The sequence below is a fragment of the Rana temporaria genome, chromosome 8 (genome assembly GCF_905171775.1).
Source record: "Rana temporaria chromosome 8, aRanTem1.1, whole genome shotgun sequence".
Lineage (NCBI taxonomy): Eukaryota > Metazoa > Chordata > Amphibia > Anura > Ranidae > Rana > Rana temporaria.
In genome coordinates, this window is record NC_053496.1 from 112,746,573 (window position 1) to 112,766,989 (window position 20,417).

Sequence of the window (20,417 nt, forward strand, 5' to 3'; positions counted from 1 at the left end):
ATAACGAAGACAGGGGGGGCCTCCGGAGCAGAATAATAAAATATTTTAAAAAGCCTTGTGTTGTGTGTTTATTAACTTTTACTTTTTGCCTCCAGGTGAATGGATAGGGGTACGATGTACCCCATATCCATTCACTTAGGGTGGGGGGCCGGTATCTGGGGGCCCCCTTATTAAAGGGGACTCCCAGATTCCGATAAGCCTCCGCCCGCAGACCCCGACAACCAATGGCAAGGGTTGTCGGGAAGAGGTCCTGTCCTCATCAACATGGGGACAGGGTGCTCTGGGGTGGGGGGGCCCGCAGTGCGCCCCCCTGCCCCAGAGCACCCAACCCCCCCATGTTGAGGGCACGCGGCCTGGCACGGCTCAGGAGGGGGGGGGGCGCTCGCTCGTCCCCACTCCCTTCCTGGCCGGCCGGGTACCATGCTTTGGATACGGGTCTGGTATGGATTGTAGGGGGACCCCCTACGTCAATTTTTCGGCGTAGGGGGGGTCCCCTTACAACCCATACCAGACCTAAGGGCCTGGTATGCTCCTGGGGGGGAACCCATGCCGGTTTTGTTTTTTACAAATTGACGTGGAGTTCTCCCTCGGGAAAGCATACCAAATGCCGTCGCTGCAATGGGCCTTTACAAGGTGTGACTAACTTTACACTTTGTAAAACGAGCCCTAATTTTACACTTGCAAAATAACACTTACGGCGCAAAAAAGAAGCTAGAAAGCTTTGTGGATCGCCTTAAGTGCTAATTTGCATACTAGCAACGGCATTTCGACTCGAAATGCCCCCAGCGGCGGATGCGGTACTGCATCCTAAAATTAGGCAGTGTAAATCAATTACACATGCCGGATCTTCTGTGTAACTTTGGAAAAAGCCTTTTGAGGATCGTTTCCAAAGTTACACACAGACTGAACAGCACTTAAGTCGGAGTATCTCTTTTGAGGATCTGGCCCTGTATTCTTTTTTCCCTTTTTTAATCGTATTGATGTGTTTGCGCACCCTTACCAACAGAGGTCTGGATGTATGACCTACATACTGGAGCTTGCAAAAACACTCAAGCATGTATACAACCCTGTCAGACTTGCATGTACCTGGACTACAAGCCCAATGAAACAGAGCAAGGTCTCCCTTATGGATCCGACTCACGGGCCCTGGTTGTGGAGACAGGAGGCACGGGAGTGTGGAAGGGTATGAGAGCTTGGAGGCTTTTTGCAGATAAGCGGCTCAGGAACCAGATGCAGAAGAGGTTGGTAATCCGCTCGGACAGCGGGCAGGCTGGTAGGACCACTGGAGAGTGGAGCTGGGCAGGAACAGAGTAGAGTGGTCGGGTCACAGGCAAGGTCGGGAATGGTCGGGAAGTGAGGTACAGTGGAGCAGGCAGGTGCAAAGTCAGACAAGCCAAAGTCAGATGCAGGCGGAAGACAGAAAAATATCCAGGTAACAGGCCGGGTGGTCAGAAGGTCACGGTACATGGAGGTAACAGGTATAAGGTAACAGGGAGCTGAAGATCAGACAGCACCGGTCTGAAGTATTCCAGGGGTTTAAATGGACTGTTTGGCGCCAAGTGGCGCGCGCATGCATGCACCCGCGCGCACAGGTGCACCGGCGCATGCAATCCAAGACACGAACCAGCGCGCACAGGGTCATGCACAACAGCACGCACCGGAGTGCACAAATCAGCGCGCATCGTCACATGTGGGCGCGCACCAAGACGACCAACACCGTGACCAGCAAGGTGAGTTCTCTGACAAACCCCTTTGAAAGAACAAGTAATAAAATCTCTTATCTTGTGTACCCTTCCCGTGGCCGTAGCCACAAATTTGCTTTTCTTTTTTATGATACTACCTCTTGTAGTCCTACAGGCTGAACACTTCCCACATGCATAAAAATATGTGAGGAAGGGGGTTAAGATCCCTATAATCTATTATGTTTATTAGGGGGGGGGTCTAGTGCTTCCGGGGCTAAAATGTCTCTTAAGTTGAGTGCTTTCTTATAAACAAATGAGGGGTGCTGAGGGAGGACTCCTCCCAATAGTTTATCTCATAATAACACATTTCAGTGTCTTTTAATGATGTTTTCAATCTTGTTCTTTTAATTGTTTTAATTCAGAACCATCCTGTATTCATCACCCTCCTTTTTAGGTGCTTTCTCTTTGGTTGTCAGTAACTAATTTCTATCAATGATTTTCACCTCCTCTAGTTGTTTCCTCACCAACCTACCATTGTATCCTTTCTGTATGAATTTCTCCTCAAAATAGTCTGCTTGCTCGCTAAAATCCTCCGCCTTGGAGCAATTTCTTTTGAGTCTAACAAACTGACCCCTGGGTATGTTCAATAACCAGGGTCGGTGATGACAGCTGTCCATGGCTATATAGCCATTTCTATCTGTAGGCTTGCTATAATTTTTGGTATAGATTACCCCTTCTTGCACGTAAATTTCCACATCTAAGAACACCATTTTACTTCTATCATAATTCCAGGTTAATTTAATATATTTCTCATTTTGGTTTAGGCTGTCAGGGAAGGAGAGGAGACTGCTCTCATCACCTCTCCAGATCATGAACAGGTCATCTATAAATCTATAATGACCAATAAGCTCCTCTGGTTTATTTTCAAAGACAGCCTCTGACTCCCAGTGTGCCAAAAAAAATTGGCTACACTGGGAGCAAAACGGGCGCCCATAGCTACACCGGTGTTCTGTAGATAATAACTTCTGTCATACCAGAAATAATTGTGTAGCAATCCAAATTCTAAACACTGCTGAAGAAATCTACGCTGCTTTTTCTCTGAGGAGGAATTTTTAAGCGCCCACTTCACCGCTTTCTTAGCATCTTTATGTTCTTTTATGGTATATAGTAAGCTTAGTGTCCTTTAAATAAGCAGGTGTGGAACTTACTAGGAGTTGAAGAAAAACATCCAGATACTGGCCTAATCTTAAAGGTGAGTGAATCCACCCCATTTACAATGGGTCTTTATAAATGGCTAATATTTAGATATATGGGATTAAAAATCCCCTTAGCAGTATTGATACACCCTGCATTGTACATTTTGGTTTAAGGTCCGATCAAATCCGTCAAACCAGTAATGAACCCTAGAAGATTAACATAAAAACTAACTATAGTTTAGAGTAACAAGTATCAACTTATTTAAACCGAAAAAATAAATAAAACTAAAAATATATAAGGGGAACTCAGTAAGATCCTCAGGTCCCATGGTATTTGGTTATTACAGTTTTTCTCTATTGTTTTGGCTCATTTCTTGAAACAGAAATTACATTCTCAAAACTCTAAGATCATTTGGCAAAACAGTCTTACAGTTTAGCACAACACTATAACTCACGTGCAAAAGCTCATATCTCTCCCAAAACTGTTCACTCATGCTTCAAAACCATATTCCTTTCCCATATAAAGAGTCAGTGCCCCCAAAATGGCAAATATTCTTCTCAATTGTATTGGCTCATTTCTTGATACAGACCAGACATTCTCAGCTCTCTTGGTACTTTTGTCAAAATAACCTGGATGGTTCAGCACAACACCATGGTTCACCTTCAAAAGTTCATATCTTTCCCAAAACAGTTCACTCATGTGTCAAAACTACATTTCTTTCTCATTCAAATAGTCAGTGCCCCCAAAATGCTTCATCCCTTTGGCATTGTGTAAGCACTGCAAGTCAAAATGTTTAGATGTTTTGTCTCTATGGCAGAGGACCATTGAAATATCCCTCATGTCCACCTTTCAGTCTTAGCCCAGTCCTTCATTGACAATGGTTACTGTACAGTTTTGGTCTAGCTAATTGAATACAATTGTGTACAAAACTGAAAAAAAAGGAAAAGATTTTAGGGTAAGAGTCGCCTCCAAGGTTTGACATCACACATTGCACTCATACTGCCAAGGAAAAAATACTTTACAGTATTGTTACCATTATCATTCACACACAAAGTACCTTCCATACATCAGAGTAAAAAGAAAATGCATACAGCATAATATACGGAAATATAAATACACAAACAAAAAACAAGGAAAATTACATTTAGCCTACAATGCTGTAAATAAAGCTGGAGTTTCACAAGTACTGTAACATCTCTTCACTGGTCGCTGTCCTCGTCCTCCCTCTCCTGGCCACCGTCCTCACCCTCCTGGCCACCGTCCTCACCCTCCTGCTCACCGTCCTCACCCTCCTGTCCACCATCCTCACCCTCCTGCCCACCGTCCTCACCCTCCTGTCCACCATCCTCACCCTCCTGCCCACCGTCCTCACCCTCCTGTCCACCATCCTCACCCTCCTGCCCACCATCCTCACCCTCCCTCTCCTGGCCACTGTCCTCACCCTCCCTCTCCTGTCCACCATCCTCACCCTCCTGCCCATCCACACGCTGCTGTCTGTCTGGCCACAGATTTTCGTCAACATCACAGCGTATATTCTCCCTTGCGATGCAACGAGGGAAGAAATGGCGTGCATGTCGCAACTATCCCCTACACTGATCTCCTGTAATATCCTCACAGGCAGCGTCCATTGCATGGAGCAGGGACCTCTGATCTTGAGACCGATGCTCATACACTCTCCACCTCCAAGCGGAGAAAAACTCCTCAATAGGATTGAGGAAAGGAGAGTAAGGTGGTAGGAACACCATATCCATCCTTGGATGAACAGTGAACCAGGTCCTGATAAGCGGGCCATGGTGGGAAATTCACATTGTCCCATACAATTATATATTGTGGTAGGTGAGGCCCTATGAGACCTCTCTAATTTTCAGGGATCAAATCCAAATGAAGGCGGTCCAAGAAGATGAGGAGCTTTTGTGTATTGTATGGGCCAAGACTGGGGATGTGAGTGGCCACACCATTCTCAGAAATGGCAGCACACATAGTTATATTGCCCCCTCGGGGCCTGGGACATCCACCGTGGCCCAGTGGCCAATAAAATTATGGCCACGTCTTCGGCCCTTGGCCAGGTTGAAGCCAGCCTCATCCACATACACGAGTATGTGAGAGGTCTTGTTTCCTTCCAATGCCATTATTCTCTACAATAGAGTAAAAAAAGAAAACATCAAATCAGTCATAGAGAAGAGTCATACACTACAGTTACAGACAGTTACATAGGAATGTATATGTTCTACACAAGTTCAATATACTACTGGCCAGTATTCCAGTGGTTCCAAACCTGGGGTACATGTTCCCTATGCAGAGGTGCTACAGGGGGTATTTGACAGAAAGGGGAGGGAAAAAATTATCAACGACTAGACTTACTGAAATGTTACAGTAAAACCCACAGTATTAGATAGATTTACATGGGAGGTACTACTGTAATTGCAGCTCTTTGACCCTTTTTCTTACTGTAGTGTATGTTATATTCTTCAAAATAGGGATTATAATGATAATTGCATCATACACTAAGCTGCAGTTTTTACTGGAATACTGGAATACTGCTGTAAACTGTTTAATCAATATTGTAGAAAATAAACTATTCCATAGTTTATTTTCTATGTAGCGCTCACCCCCGAAGGAGCCGCTGGTTATATATTGGGATGGCGTGTTACCTCTGTGATTGTCTAGGGTAGACAATGAGAGCTTTAGCAAATGTAATGTCCACACGGCAGGTGTCTTTCCTTGTGCTTTATTTTACCAAACACGGTAAACAGTAAAACTTGAGATAGATAGCAAAGATGGATGAGGAGAAGAAATAGCAGATTCAGGCTTAACGATATGGAAACAGTCCTGCTTCCAATGATACTTTACTTTCGTCGCCACTCCAGCCGGAGTGGGTATAGTGTACCTGGACAGGCCTCTCACACCGACCTGGCAGCCAGAGTATCACTCGGAAATTTGAGGGAAAAGATCTCTGCCACAGACTCTTCCCTAGAACTTAGATCATGGAGACAATCCTCCTTGGTAGAATTTGTGTTAGAATCGCCTTCAGGTAGTATTTTCAACCAGGTTACCAACTGACAGGTTGCTGACATCCAACCTTTAAGTGTCCCGTTACCTTGATCCCCGATGGATTGTCTAGGCCCTGTTGGATCGCCAGCCTCTCTTGGCTCTCCTCAGGCGGACTCCCCACCGAAGAGCTATCTTGCTTGGGATCTTCGTAGAATTGGGGACCCAGTCGAATACTGGGGCCCCGCCACAGCTTTAAATGTTCCGGGCCAACATGGTCCCGGAACCAGGAACACCGCGTGGCACGCGCACCCCGGCCTGGTAGGCCATCTCGCCGGGGGGCCGTGATGTGTGGTCACCCTAAAGGTGGGTGCCACCTTAGGAAAAGAACCCTGCCTCAATGGCGTCTGCTCCAGAAGTACCCTCCCCAGCATGCCCCGCGAGAGAAACTCCCTCCCGATTGGCTGCTGGCAAGAGGCACCCCAGCCTGGACTCCACTGGCACCACCTGTCACCCCGGTGTGGTATGACACCCCAGCAACCACATAATGGACCCGTAGCACAGCCCAGCTGAAACAGAGACCCTTTGTAAAATTGCAATCAGAGTCAACTACACTCTGATTATCCCTTAACTTTTACAGTAATAGCACCAGTACTTGGAAGTACACAGGTGCTACATCTACAATATTTTTCTTGTCATTGTTAGTATCATACGTAACATCCCACTGAGGTAAGATACTGTTATACTGTAGGCCTATCACACACACACACACTAAATGAATATGTAAATGAATAAACATGTTTGTTTCTCTATGCACAGTGTCCTGTCCTATACATTATATAATTCCATCATTGATTGTGAGGCCATGGTTGATGACATAGTCTATAATTGTGGCCCAAATTTCATCAGGGACAGCATGGTGTCTTCGTGCTCCTCGGCCTCTTCCCATATTCCACCACCACGCACCCTTACTCCTCCTCCTCTTCTTCTTCCTCGAGCAGACAGTTGCCATTGTTCATTTACTTGGCCAGGTGACTCCATGTTCAGAAATTGTACTGGTCCTGCATGGTCAAGCTCTATATATACATGTTTGGCAGCATTCACAATCATGGACAGCACCTGTCGGGTACAGTAACTAAACAGACTGTTTGATTGGTCATCTGAGACCAACTCCAACTCCTCCTTCGTTAGTCAAGTTCTAGTTGCACCTGACTGTCAATTGCTGTAATAATTTTATCAAATGTTCCAAGAGATTCATATATGGTAATTATAGTATTATGTTCCTGAAAAATTTTGACAATTGAACAGACTATTGTGCATGTGATGACTTAAACAATGAAATGACGCTGACACGTTTTGGAGAGAACGACCATTAGACTGAAGAAATGACAATCAGTTTAGATCAACAAGATCTATTCAATTGTAAATTGTGCTAAATGTAGGCTACTTGTACTTAATCATTTGAAAAATGTACTGAGACAGTGAGACATGTACTGAGACATTTGCAATTTGATGAAATGAATGAGAAATGCAATTCAGTTGTGAACAATTGCGAAGTGGTTTGGAGATTTGTCCATGTTGTTTTGAGAATGTCATTTCTGTTTCAAGAAATGAGCCAAAACAATGGAGAAAAACTGTAAAACAAGTATTTCACTAGTTTTCAGAGAACAGGGAACTGTCCAGTTTGAACTGGGTTGTCATAACATATTATTTTGTGTTTTGGTATTCAAAACACAAAAACTTCTTTAGATTTTTTGGGATTTGACTGTATTCCAGAGTGGGGTCAGCGGGCTTGAAACACGTACGTATTACATTGCATTCATACACTTAAAGGCAGAAGTTTTTTTATCTTAATGGATTATATGCATTAAGATAAAAAGCCTTCTGTGTGTAGCAGACTCCCCAGCACCCCCTAATTACTTACCTATGTCCCCTCTCTCTCTCCAGTGATGTCCACAAGTGTCTTAGCCATGAGGGACTCTCCTCCTGATTGGCTGACACATAGCAGTGGCGCCATTGAATCCTGCAGCTGTCAAAGTCAGTTAGCCAATCAGAAGAGAGGGGGGGCGGGGGGCAGGGCTTTGTGTCTGAATGGACACACAAAGCTGTGACTCCGTTAGGGTGCCCCCATAGCCAGCTGCTTGCTGTGGGGCCACTCAACAGGAGGGAGGGGCCAGGAGCAGCAAAGAGGGACCCCAGAAGAGGAGGATCCAGGCTGCTCTGCGCAAAACCACTGCACAGAGGAGGTAAGTATAACATGTTTGTAATTTTATTTTTTAAATGAGACTTTAAATCGCTTTAACATAAAAAAGCATGAAAAAATGTTTATGGCTCTAATTTAAGTATTTACTGTATTTATTGGCGTATAACACTCACTTTTTTACCCTGAAAATGGAGGGTAAACTGTGCCTGCATGTTATACGCAGGGGCTGTGGAAAGGTTTTTTCCTGAAACCTCCCTCTTAAAGTTAGGGTGCGTTTTATACCCCTGTGCGTGTTATACGCCGATAAATATGGTATATTGATGCTCAGGTGCTGCAAAATTTGTGATGGTGTTGATAAACAAAGCTTGGAAACACTGCTGAGTTGCTCAAGTCATTCAAAGCGCAATATGTTTTGCAAAGTGAGTGAGTGATATTAGTTGTGTTACTATGAAATCTGCACCATAGAGATAGAGGCCCAGATTCACAGCAGAGATACGACGGAGTATCTCAGATACTCCGTCGTATCTCTCAGAGTATCTATGTGACTGATATATAGAATCAGTTACGCATAGATAGCCCTTAGATCCGACAGGTGTAATTGAATTACACTGTCGGATCTTAGGATGCAATACCTCGGCCGCCGCTGGGGGAAGTTTGCGTCGTAAACCAGCGTCGGGTATGCAAATTAGTAGTTACGGCGATCCACAGCGTTTTTTGCGTTCGCTACATCGCTGCTAGTCTAGTTTCCCGTCGCAAAGTTAGTCGTCGTTTTTGGTGCCCTAACTTTACACAGCACACGTATGTGCTGTATAAAGTATGGCCGTCGTTCCCGCGTTGAAATTTGAAATTTTTTTGATCTTGCCGGAGAATCAGGCACTTGCGATGAAAACTTGCGGCGGTGTAATGTATCTACGATCTACGTATCTACGATACGTTAAGCCGCAGCGATTCTACGTAAATCTGGGCCTGTGAGTATTGTGTTGGCATCTCTAAGCATGAGGAATTGGTCACTGTAATAAAGTTTCAGTTCAACTATAATGCATTGTGTAGTGAAGCTGAGATGTACAGCTGTAGAAAGTCGACTTCATTATCCTCTCAAATATCAAAAAACCTCCAGCTGTAGTTACATATCTAGAAGTATCAACCTACAGTATATTTATAATAACTCGTTATTTTACCGCCATTTTCTATGCAGTAACTGCATTTAAGAGACCTCTGAATAGCACATTTTCAAGAAATATATTTATCTCCTTCAGCCTTGAAGAAAAATAGCAAAGTTTGCAAAAATCTCCCAATAGCTCAAGTTAATTTCATAAAACATGTTCTTCCATTTTCTTTCCTACGCATTGATTGAATGTACGGCATAATTATATGAGTTTCAGCGTTGGATTGTATGACTAATAAATGAGAATATGTGGAGAGTCTGGACCTCATATTAATTAAAAACCCTGTGGTGCAGGCAGTTATATATGAAAAGCTAAAAATACAGGTCAGGCAAATAGTTCATTTGTTTTTCAGATAATGAACTGACCTTGAAGTGTACTGTACATAATCTGAAGAATAATATCAGGCATATCTGAAGTGTACTTATTCTTTCATACACGCCAAGGGTATCGTTTTCATTTTTAGAGAATTAGGCTAAATTTAGATGATGATAATAATTTATAATAATAATAATAATAATAATAATAATAATAATAATAATAATAATAATAATACTGATATTTTTCCAAATTTTCTTGTGTCATTTTTTTGAGATCTGTGGGAAGGAGTGGGCTACAGTCAGCCCATACAAACCTTCTTGTGACAGTTCTCCAAACACAGATTGTTATTATTATTTCTACTGGAGATTGTTGAGCATGTTCCAACTCTCTATGAATTGAGGGTTAGCAAACAGTGTTAAAAACTCAACCAATCACTAGACATGTGCATTTGTTTTCGTCCGAATACATTTTCGTCCGAATTTCAGCTATTTTCGTTACTGTTTTAACAAACGAAAACGATAGTGCAGAATACGAAGACCGAAATATCCAACATAAACAAATGCTTTATTTTCATTTTCGTCGGTCGAATGTGCCTAACCTTAACTCTATTAGTCCAAGATTATTCTACATAGAGAGAAAAGATTTGGCGTAGAGAGAACAGATTCGATATTATACTGTAGAGAGAAAAGATTCGACATTATAGAGAGAAAAGATTTGACATTATATAGAGAAAATATCGCTTCTGGAATTGGGTGGGGGAAGTAAAATAAAAATAATGATGATGATGAATGTTATTGGCTGATTGTAACCAAAGAAGAGGAGCAGTAAAATAGCTAGAACTAACTTGACAATTCAACATGAATGACGAAGAATCGACAAAGCATCGAAAAACATACAAACGTTGAATCTAACATTGAAGGCTTAAGGTGTCTGTCGAATGTTCAAAGAAGATTAGACGGAGCAGATAAACTGTACGACGCCGCAATCGTACATTTCTGGTCAAATGCTCGGCCCATAGGCTATAGAAAAATTCTAATGTTGGTTGACTAGTAATAATAATTAATAAATATAATTATTACTAGTCATACAACATTAGAATTCTTCTATGGCTTGTAGGCGGAACATTCGACCTGAAATGTACGATCCAATGTACAGTTTCGCTGCTCCGTCGAATCTTCTTTGAACATTCGACAGACACCATAAGTATTCAATGGCAGATTAAACTTTAATTCATTCGGATTTTCGGACGATTGCAATTTCTAACGAAAAACTAAATAAATAAAAAACTAATTTCGGGAGTAACTAAATAAATGTATTTTTCGGACGAAAACAAAATTCTAAAACAAAATATTTCAGTGTGCACATGTCTACCAATCACTGTTTTTTTGGGGACTGGTGATGTGTGTTGAGGAAATGTTAAATATTTTGATTACTTTCTGCCACAGAGGTAAGTTTTCCCAGGCTTATTCCCAGAGGAAGATGGTGTAGGCTGTCTGCATCTCTCCCAAGGCCTAAAGACCTAGGGCAGGGTTGTCAAACTGGTGCTTCTCCAGCTGTTGCAAAATTACAAGTCCCACCCTGCCTCTGGGAGTCATGCTTGTAACTGTCAGCTTTGCAAAGCCTCATGGGATTTGTAGTTTTGCAAAAGCTGGAAAGTCGCCAGTTTGACACCCGTGGCCTAGAGGATTTGTGCTCTTGTGGGAGGATTTGTGAAAATTATGGCTGCTATACTTGAAGAGAGAAGAGTTGATTTACTAAAGGCAAATAGGCTGTGCACTTTGCAAAGTGAAGTTGCTCCAGAGCTTAGTAAATGAGTTAAAGAATACACAATCATGCGCACAAAAAAAAACTGTGTTTTCGCTTGTGCATGTTAGGATGATGGGTATTAAAAGTGGGATGTGAAGCCCAAAGAAAATAAATTTTACATAAGGGACCATGAAACTTAAGCTGATAGGATCTTTATTAAAAAATATATAGTAATGACGTACACAACAATGGGCAAAAAAAAAACTCCACTCCGACCTCCACCAAAGTTGTAATTAAAAAGACCATGTTGTCTCAAATCACTGCAGCTGCATTTACATACCTCACATGCAAACATAACTAAAATGCACCACTGAATACGTGAGACTCAAGCTGGCCCATAGGTGTTGCCATACAGGAGAGACCAGTCCTAAGTGTTGAACCACCTATCACAGGTAGTGATGTGCCTCACCACATATGCACTCCCAAATAGAGCAGGCAAAACTGGGTCCCGGCAAGGGTCTCTGTAAATCAATTAAAGTACTCAACTGAGCATATATACAGTACATACATTTCATACACCTGCAGGGCAGCACTAGATGTTGGTGAACAGTCTGTGTGTAAAGCGACACTGCATATGGTGGCAGATAGAAGCAGTAAAGACAGTGAGGCAGATCAAACCGAGTATGTGCTGTCAGTGTATTGTAGCAGTTCAGTTCCACACAAACTGTTGGGGAAGATGTGAAGATGATGAAAGTCAGCAGAGCTTCTGCTAATTTACCTGAAGGAACTGCTATTGCAGAGTTCAACTGCAATTTGCAAAGTTCACAGTCTATTTGCCTTTAGTAAATCAACCCCACAGTGTCTAGTCTAGAGAAAGAAGTCTACACATGAACGTATGCCCTGTACACACGATAGGAATTTCCTATGGGCTAAAATCTGACTGTCAAACTAAATTCCGACCGTCCAAAACTTAGTGACGTAAAACACCACGATGACCCGAGAAAAAAGTTCAATGCTTCCAAGCATGCGTCGACTTGATTCTGAGCATGCATGTTTTTTTCTCCGTCGGAGTTCCACACAGAAGATCAGAATTTCCCATAGGATTTTTTTCCATCAGAAAAAAATAAAACATGTTCAATTTCCAAAATCCGACGGAAAGAAATCCTATGGGGCCCTCACACGATAGGAATTTCTGATGAAAAAAAAATCCATCAGACTTTTTTCATCAGAAATTCCTATCGTATGTACAAGGCATTAGTCATCTCTCCTGCATTGGAACATCAGGGTTATGTTATTTATTTGTTAATGGCATCCAAAACAAGCAGAGCAAGAAGCGTGGTTTTGCATGATAGATATGCATAGCAAACATGGCAAAATGCATGGTTAAAAATGCTTAAAGCTCACAAAGGTGCAGAAACGTTTCTGCTGTTTTTTATTGCATGTAAGGTAGCCCATTAAAAAAACAAGCTGCAAATATATAAAATGCCTGCCATCATGCTACAGTAGTGTAAATAGGGGTTGAAGTCACTGGAACTCTTTTTTTTTTTATTCTACCTGGAAAAAAAATGCAGACCTGGGACCTTATTGTTAAGTAATTGGGTTGAGGACATTCACAGTTTGTCTATTAATCTGTTGGATGACAATTCTCTGATGTAAGTGACAATGAGAGGTTCACATTCCACACATGGTTGTCCAAAAATGTAGCTTTACAACAGAAATCATTGCCTGTAATTAAGAAGCATTGCAATGCTCTGACATAAAGTACTGTACTTATCTGAACTAATGAGCTATTCTATGGCCAGATGCCTTCACCATGGGTAGGGTTGATGGGGACAATAGCCTCTTCCCACATCTCTGGCCAGGTGGATGTGAGGGTCTCGGTTACTCACAAGGGTAAATTCACCAAAAAAAATTAAACACAGACATATTTGAAAAAGTTATTATATATAGGGCTAGATTCACATACCTTTAGGCGGGCATAGCGTATCTCCTATACGCTACACCACCGTAACTTTGAGAGGCGAGTATGGTATTCTCAAAGATTTTGCCGCCAAAGTTACGGCGGCGTAGCGTATTAGGGCCGGCGTAAGCCCGCCTAATTCAAATGTTGAAGCTGTGGGCGTGTTTCATGTATATTAAGTGTGACCCCACGTAAATGACGTTTCGATCGAACGGCGCATGCGCCGTCTGTGGTCGTATCCCAGTGCGCATGCTCCAAATGACGTTGGCAAATCGTCAATGCTTTCGACGTGAACGTAAATTACGGCCAGCCCCATTCACGGACGAGTTACGCAAACGACGTAAAATTTGAAAAATTTGACGCGGTTCAGACGTCCATACTTAACATTGGCTGCTCCATCTTTTTGGTGGTTTATCTTTACGCCTGAAAACCCCTTACGTAAACGGCGTATCTTTACTGTGGCGGCCGGGCGTACGTTCGTGAATAGGCGTATTTAGTTGATTTACATATTCTAGGCATAAATCAGCGTACACGCCCCTAGCGGCCAGCATAAATATGCAGTTAAGATACGACGGCGTAGGAGACTTACGCCGGCCGTATCTTAGCAACATTTAAGCGTATCTCAGTTTGAGCATACGCTTAAAGTTGTGACGGCGCGGATTCAGACTTACGACGGTGTATCTACTGATACGCCCGTTGTAAGTCTACCTGAATCTGGTCCATACTATATATATATATATATATATATATATATATATATATATATATATATATATATATATATATACATACATACATATATATATATATATATATATATATACATACATATATATATATATATATATATATATATATATATATATATATATATATATAGATTTGTAAATTTGATTTTAAGTTTTATAGCAAACTACAATTTAGTGACAAGCAGGGCCAGGACAAGGGGTGGGCAGGAGGGACGGCTGCACCACTAAAAAGAGATTGGGGGTGAGGGAATTTGGGGGAATTTGTGTTGAGAGGGGGTAAGAATTGTTCTAGGAGGGAAAATTTGGTGGGGAATTGTGTTTAGAGGGGAGATTTGTGATAAAAGGGCAAAAACATTTTTTTTGCCCCACTAGCATCTCTAGTTATGCTAGTAGAGATGATTGGGGGGATATTTGAACTAGGAGGAGAAAATTGGAGGGAGGGGGATTTGCATTAGGAGGGGAGGATTTTCAGTGTGGCGGGGGGGGTTGTGCTCAGATGGAAAATTTGATGAGTAGAGGATTTGTGCTAGGAGGGGAAAGTTTTTATTTGGGGGGGGGGATTTGTGCTGGGGGCATATGGGGAGAGAGAGGATTTGAGCTGGGGGAGGTGGGGTTCAAAGATTTGTGCCAGGATTGAGGATTTCAGGAGAGGGCGGGTTTGTACTGGGAGGAAGGGGGGCTTTATGCTCAGGGGCAAGCATGCATTTTAGTTCCCGTTATATATTTTTTTTTACTGACACATAATCATAAATATTGGGGGGGGGGCACAATTTGCCATGTTCGCCCTGGGCTCTAGATAACCTTGTCCAGGCACTGGTGACAAGTAAAGTTAACATATCAAGGTCGGTGAATCAGATGTTCAAATAGTTAAAAAAGAGCAAATCTTAATAATAATTGGTTATGAATTGACCTCATTAAGAGCATTAAGATCCATGATCCCACAATCTATATTACAGCTAAGGAACACTTATGTGTGGGCTAAATACCTCTCTTTCTTTGTGTGTGTTTTTTTGCAGGCTGACAACACTAAACAACAGTTTTCTAATTAGCGACAGCATGAAAATCCATTTCTATATAGCAAGGTAAATAAAAATGCTTAGCAATGTATGATAAAAAAAAGCTTCATTTTATTACAGTTGTTCTCCTTTGTTTTGGCTCATTTCTTGAAACAGAAATGACATTCTCAAAACTCTAAGACCATTTGGCAAAACAGTCTGAGGCCTCCGTCATCAGACCGTCATCGGACATGTCCGCTCGGAGATTTCGGTCTGATGGCTGTACACACCATCAAACCGAAATCCCCACGGACAGACAGCGCGGTGACGTGGCGGTGACGTTGACGCCGCCACGTCACCAAACCAGGAAGTAAAATACTTCCATGCATGCGTCGAATCCATTCGACGCATGCAGGAGATATCTGTCTGCTGGTTAGGTGTACTAACCAGCGGACATGTCGGACGGACGGGTTTCCAGCCGACAAGTTTTAAAGCATGCTTTAAAACTTGTCTGCTGGAAAAACCTGTCTGCTAAGCTATACACACGGTCGGATCAGTCCGCTGAAACTGGTCCGCGGACCAGTTTCAGCAGACATGTTCGGTCGTGTGTACGAGGCCTTACAGTTCAGCACAACACTATAACTCACGTGCAAAAGCTCATATCTCTCCCAAAACTGTTCACTCATGCTTCAAAACCATATTCCTTTCCCATATAAAGAGTCAGTGCCCCAAAAATGGCAAAGATTCTTCTCAATTGCTTTGGCTCATTTCTTGAAACAGACCAGACGTTCTCAACTCTCTTGGTGCTTTTGTCAAAATAACCTGGATGGTTCGGCACAACACCATGGTTCACCTTCAAAAGCTCATATCTTTCCCAAAACAGTTCACTCATGTGTCAAAACTAAATTTCTTTCTCATTCAAATAGTCAGTGCACCCAAAATGCTTCATCCCTTTGGCATTGTGTAAGCACTGCAAGTAAAAATGTTTAGATGTTTTGTCTCTATGGCAGAGGACCATTGAAATATCCCTCATGTCCACCTTTCAGTCTTAGCCCAGTCCTTCATTGACAATGGTTATTGTACAGTTTTTCAGCTAAGTGAATACAATTGTGTATAAAACTGAAATGATTTTAGGGTAAGAGGACCCTCCAAGGTTTGACATCACACATTTCACTCATACTGCCAAGGAAAAATTACTTACAGTAACAGTATTGTAACCATTATCATTCACACACAAAGTAACTTCCATACATCAGAGTAAAAAGAAAATGTATACAGCATAATATACGGAAATATAAATACACAAACAAAAAACAAGGACAATTTAATTTAGCCTACAACGCTGTAAATAAAGCTGGAGTTTCACAACTACTATAACATCTCTTCACTGGTCACTGTCCTCACCCTCCCTCTCCTGGCCACCGTCCTCACCCTCCTGCCCATCCACACGCTGCTGTCTGTCTGGCCACAGATTCTTATCAACATTGCAGCATATATCCTCTCTTGCGATGCAACAAAGGAAGAAACGGTGTGCATGTCCCAACCATCCCCTACACTGATCTCCTGTAATATCCTCACAGGCAGCGTCCATTGCATGGAGCAGGGACCTCTGATCTTGAGACCGATGCTCATACACTCTACACCTCCAAGCAGAGAAAAACTTCTCAATGGGATTGAGGAAAGGAGAGTAATTTCATCATACATTACTGTAAGCTGCAGTTTTTACTGGAATACTACTGTAAACTGTATCAACAATATTGTAGAAAATAAACTATTCCATACTATTTCATAATTTATTTTCTACAATATTTTTCTTGTCATTGTTCGTATCATACGTAACATCCCACTGAGGTAAGATACTGTAATACTGTAGGCCTATCACACACACACACACACACACACACACACACACACACACACACACACACACACACACACACACACACACTAAATGAATATGTAAATGAATAAACATATTTGTTGCTCTATGCACAGTGTCCTGTCCTATGCATTATAAAATTCCATCATTGATTGTGAGGCCATGGTTGATGACATGGTCTATAATTTTCGCCCGAATTTCATCAGGGACAGCATTGTGTCTTCGTGCTCCTCGGCCTCTTCCCCCTATTCCACCACCACGCACCCTTACTCCTCCTCCTGTTCTTCTTTCTCTTCCTTGAGCAGACAGTTGCCATTGTTCATTTACTTGGCCAGGTGACTCCATGTTCAGAAATTGTACTGGTCCTGCATGGTCAAGCTCTATATATACATGTTTGGCAGCATTCACAATCATGGACAGCACCTCTTAGGTAACTAAACATACTGTTTGATTCATCTGAGACCAACTCCAACTCCTCCTTCGTTAGTCAAGTTCTAGTTGCACCCGACTGTCAATTTCTGTAATCATTTTATCAAATGTTCCAAGAGATTCATATATGGTATTCATGGTATTATGTTCCTGAATAATTTTGACAATTGAACAGACTATTGTGCATGTGATGACTTAAACAATGAAATGACGCTGACACGTTTTGGAGAGAACGACCATTAGACTGAGAATTGACAATCAGTTTAGATCAACAAGATCTATTCAATTGGAAATTGTGCTAAATGTAGGCTACTTGTACTTAATCATTTGAAAGATGTACTGAGACATTGAGACATTTGCAATTTGATGAAATGAATGAGAAATTCAATTCAGTTGTGAACAATTGCCAATTGGTTTGGAGATTTGTCCATGTTGTTTTGAGAATGTCATTTATGTTTCAAGAAATGAGCCAAAACAATGGAGAAAAACTGTAAAATATCTTGCCGCATAAATACATTTTAAAATGTTTTTTTTCTTTTTTGCCTGTTGATCCACTCATCATCATCGCTCAATGCTGCTGCTGTACTCTACTGTCCTCTACTACTCATGAACACCCTCAGGCTCTAATGCCACGTACACATGACCGATTTCGGGTTGTGAAAAAAAATAAATGTAATGGTCTAGAAACAACGTTTTTTTCAACCCTATCGTTAAAAACAGCCTTGCCTACACACAATCGTGAAAAAAAAATGCTCTAGCAAAGCGCGGTGACGTACAACACGTATGACGACACTATAAAGGGGAAGTTCCATTCGGATGGTGCCACCCTTTGCACTGCTTTTGCTGATTTCGTGTTAGTAAAAGACGATTCGTGGTTTTCAGTCTGTTACAGCGTGATGAATGTGCTTACTCCATTACGAATGCTGTTTTACCAGAATGAGCGCTCCCGTCTCATTACTTCTGAGCATGCACGTTTTTTCACGCCGTTAAAGCCCACACACGACCATTTTTTACAACGTTAAAAACGACAACGTTAAAAACGACGTGAAAAATTAGAGCATGTTCTGAAATTTTTAATGCCCATTTATTACATCGTGAAAAATGCTCTGGAGCCCACACACGATCGTTTTTAATGATATAAAAAAAACTTAATTTTTTACAACCTGAAAAACGGTCGTGTGTACGCGGCATTAGGTAATGCTGCATTAGAATTTTATAAAAGACTGGTTTAACCACTTCAATACAGGGCTTTTTTACACACCTCCATACCGGGCCTATTCTGGCACTTCTCTCCTACATGTGCAAATCATAATTTTTTTGCTAGAAAATTACGCAGAACCCCCAAACATTATATATGTTTTTTTTTATCAGACCCCCAGGGAATAAAACAACGCTTATTGCAATGTTTTATCTTGCACAATCATTTTTCAAACGCCTTTTTTTTGGAAAAAATTGTTTCATGAATTAAAAAAATAACAAAACAGTAAAGTTAGCCCAATTTTTTTGTAAACTATGAAAGATTATGTTACACAGAGTAAATAGATACCTAACATGTCACGCTTTAAAATTGCACACACTCATGGAATGGCGCCAAACTTCGGTACTTAAAAATCTCCATAGGCAACGCTTTGAATTTTTTTACAAAACGCTGCGATTGTCTGCCTAGATGTGCCCCTAGATTGTCCCCCTATGGAGATGGTTCCCATCTCCTATGCCGAACGCCGAAAGCCGCCTGAAAAAAAGGTCCAGGACTTTTTTTCAGGCGGCAGGCGGCAGGCGTGGAGATGTGAACCATCTCCATAGAGGGCAATGTTAAATCATCCCTCTGGCGTGTCGGGGCGGCAGCAGGCGTCACACTACAGGCGACAAAACGCCTAGGTGTGAATGGGCTCTTACAGAGGAGATCTAGTGCTAGAATTGTTGCTGGCACTCTAACGCACGCGGCGATACCTTACTCCTCCCCTAGAGGTTTGAGTCTGAAAGAGTGACTCCTCCCCAGGGCAAGAACTGGGCCAGTAGTAATCGGCACACGGCCCTAGCAGTAGGACGTGTGGCTCCTGGTCCCAGACAGGCAGGGGTTTCCTCCCCGCCTCCCCGCTCGCTCCCAGCAACCTGCTGCCGTTCCATCTGCAGCCTTTTGGACTGGACCTGATCCTTTTTCCGGTAAGATCCTGTCTTTTCAGACCCATCCCCCCGGAATCGCTGAGAACCGTCCTTGTAAGGACAGCCACCCCAGCGATCCAATTGTGGCATACTGCTATATTGCAAACCCACATCGGACCCCACACCACCCTACACCACCACCCACGATCGCCCCGCATCCTTGGCGCTTCTTGCATTGCGTCGCGCGGCCCTTTTCCCCGCATCCGCGCCAGACCTGGCTCTTTCACGGCCGCCGAAATCAGGAAACACCGCGGCTTCAGCCGCGGCCTATCGGCGCGCCGCAGCCAGGCACAAATTCAGCCTGAAAACTCTTAGATCTGGGAAAGAAACTCCCACCCTATCCCTGGAGGACCCCATCCTTCTAGGATCAGCAATCAGTACTGTGTTTATTGATTTCATGAACAAACCTGAGGCTTAGGCCTCAGTCGGCGTCCATCTTGGTACACCCTCAGAACGAGGACACCTATCACCCTCCTTTCCTCCCTCTATCCAACGATACTTGGTCCAGGGCTTTGCAGCCGATCGCCCCTCAGGGATCAGGAAGGAATTTTTTCCCCGTGACAGCACATTGGCTCAGCTCTGCCAGGGTTTTTTTGCCTTCCTCCGGACCAAGATCAATGAGAAAGGATTCTGCGAATCCTCTCTCCAATTGTAAATTAAATCATCAACCCCCCCCCCCCCCCCACAGTGACAGGCAACAATGGGTAATCTGCGTTACTCTCCGGACTCTATCCGGGGTCTGAGACAATTCGCAACTACATTACCAGCCGTCACCAAAAAGGCCTTAAAAATAGACCAACTCTGGAGAGTCGATCGACGATCGATCATCAAAAATTTTAACCACTTAACACAGCTAAAGCACATATCATGTGCTTTGATTAATACAAGATCGGCAGTAGAACACCGATTAGAAATCCACGATTTCTTACTACAAAACAACCT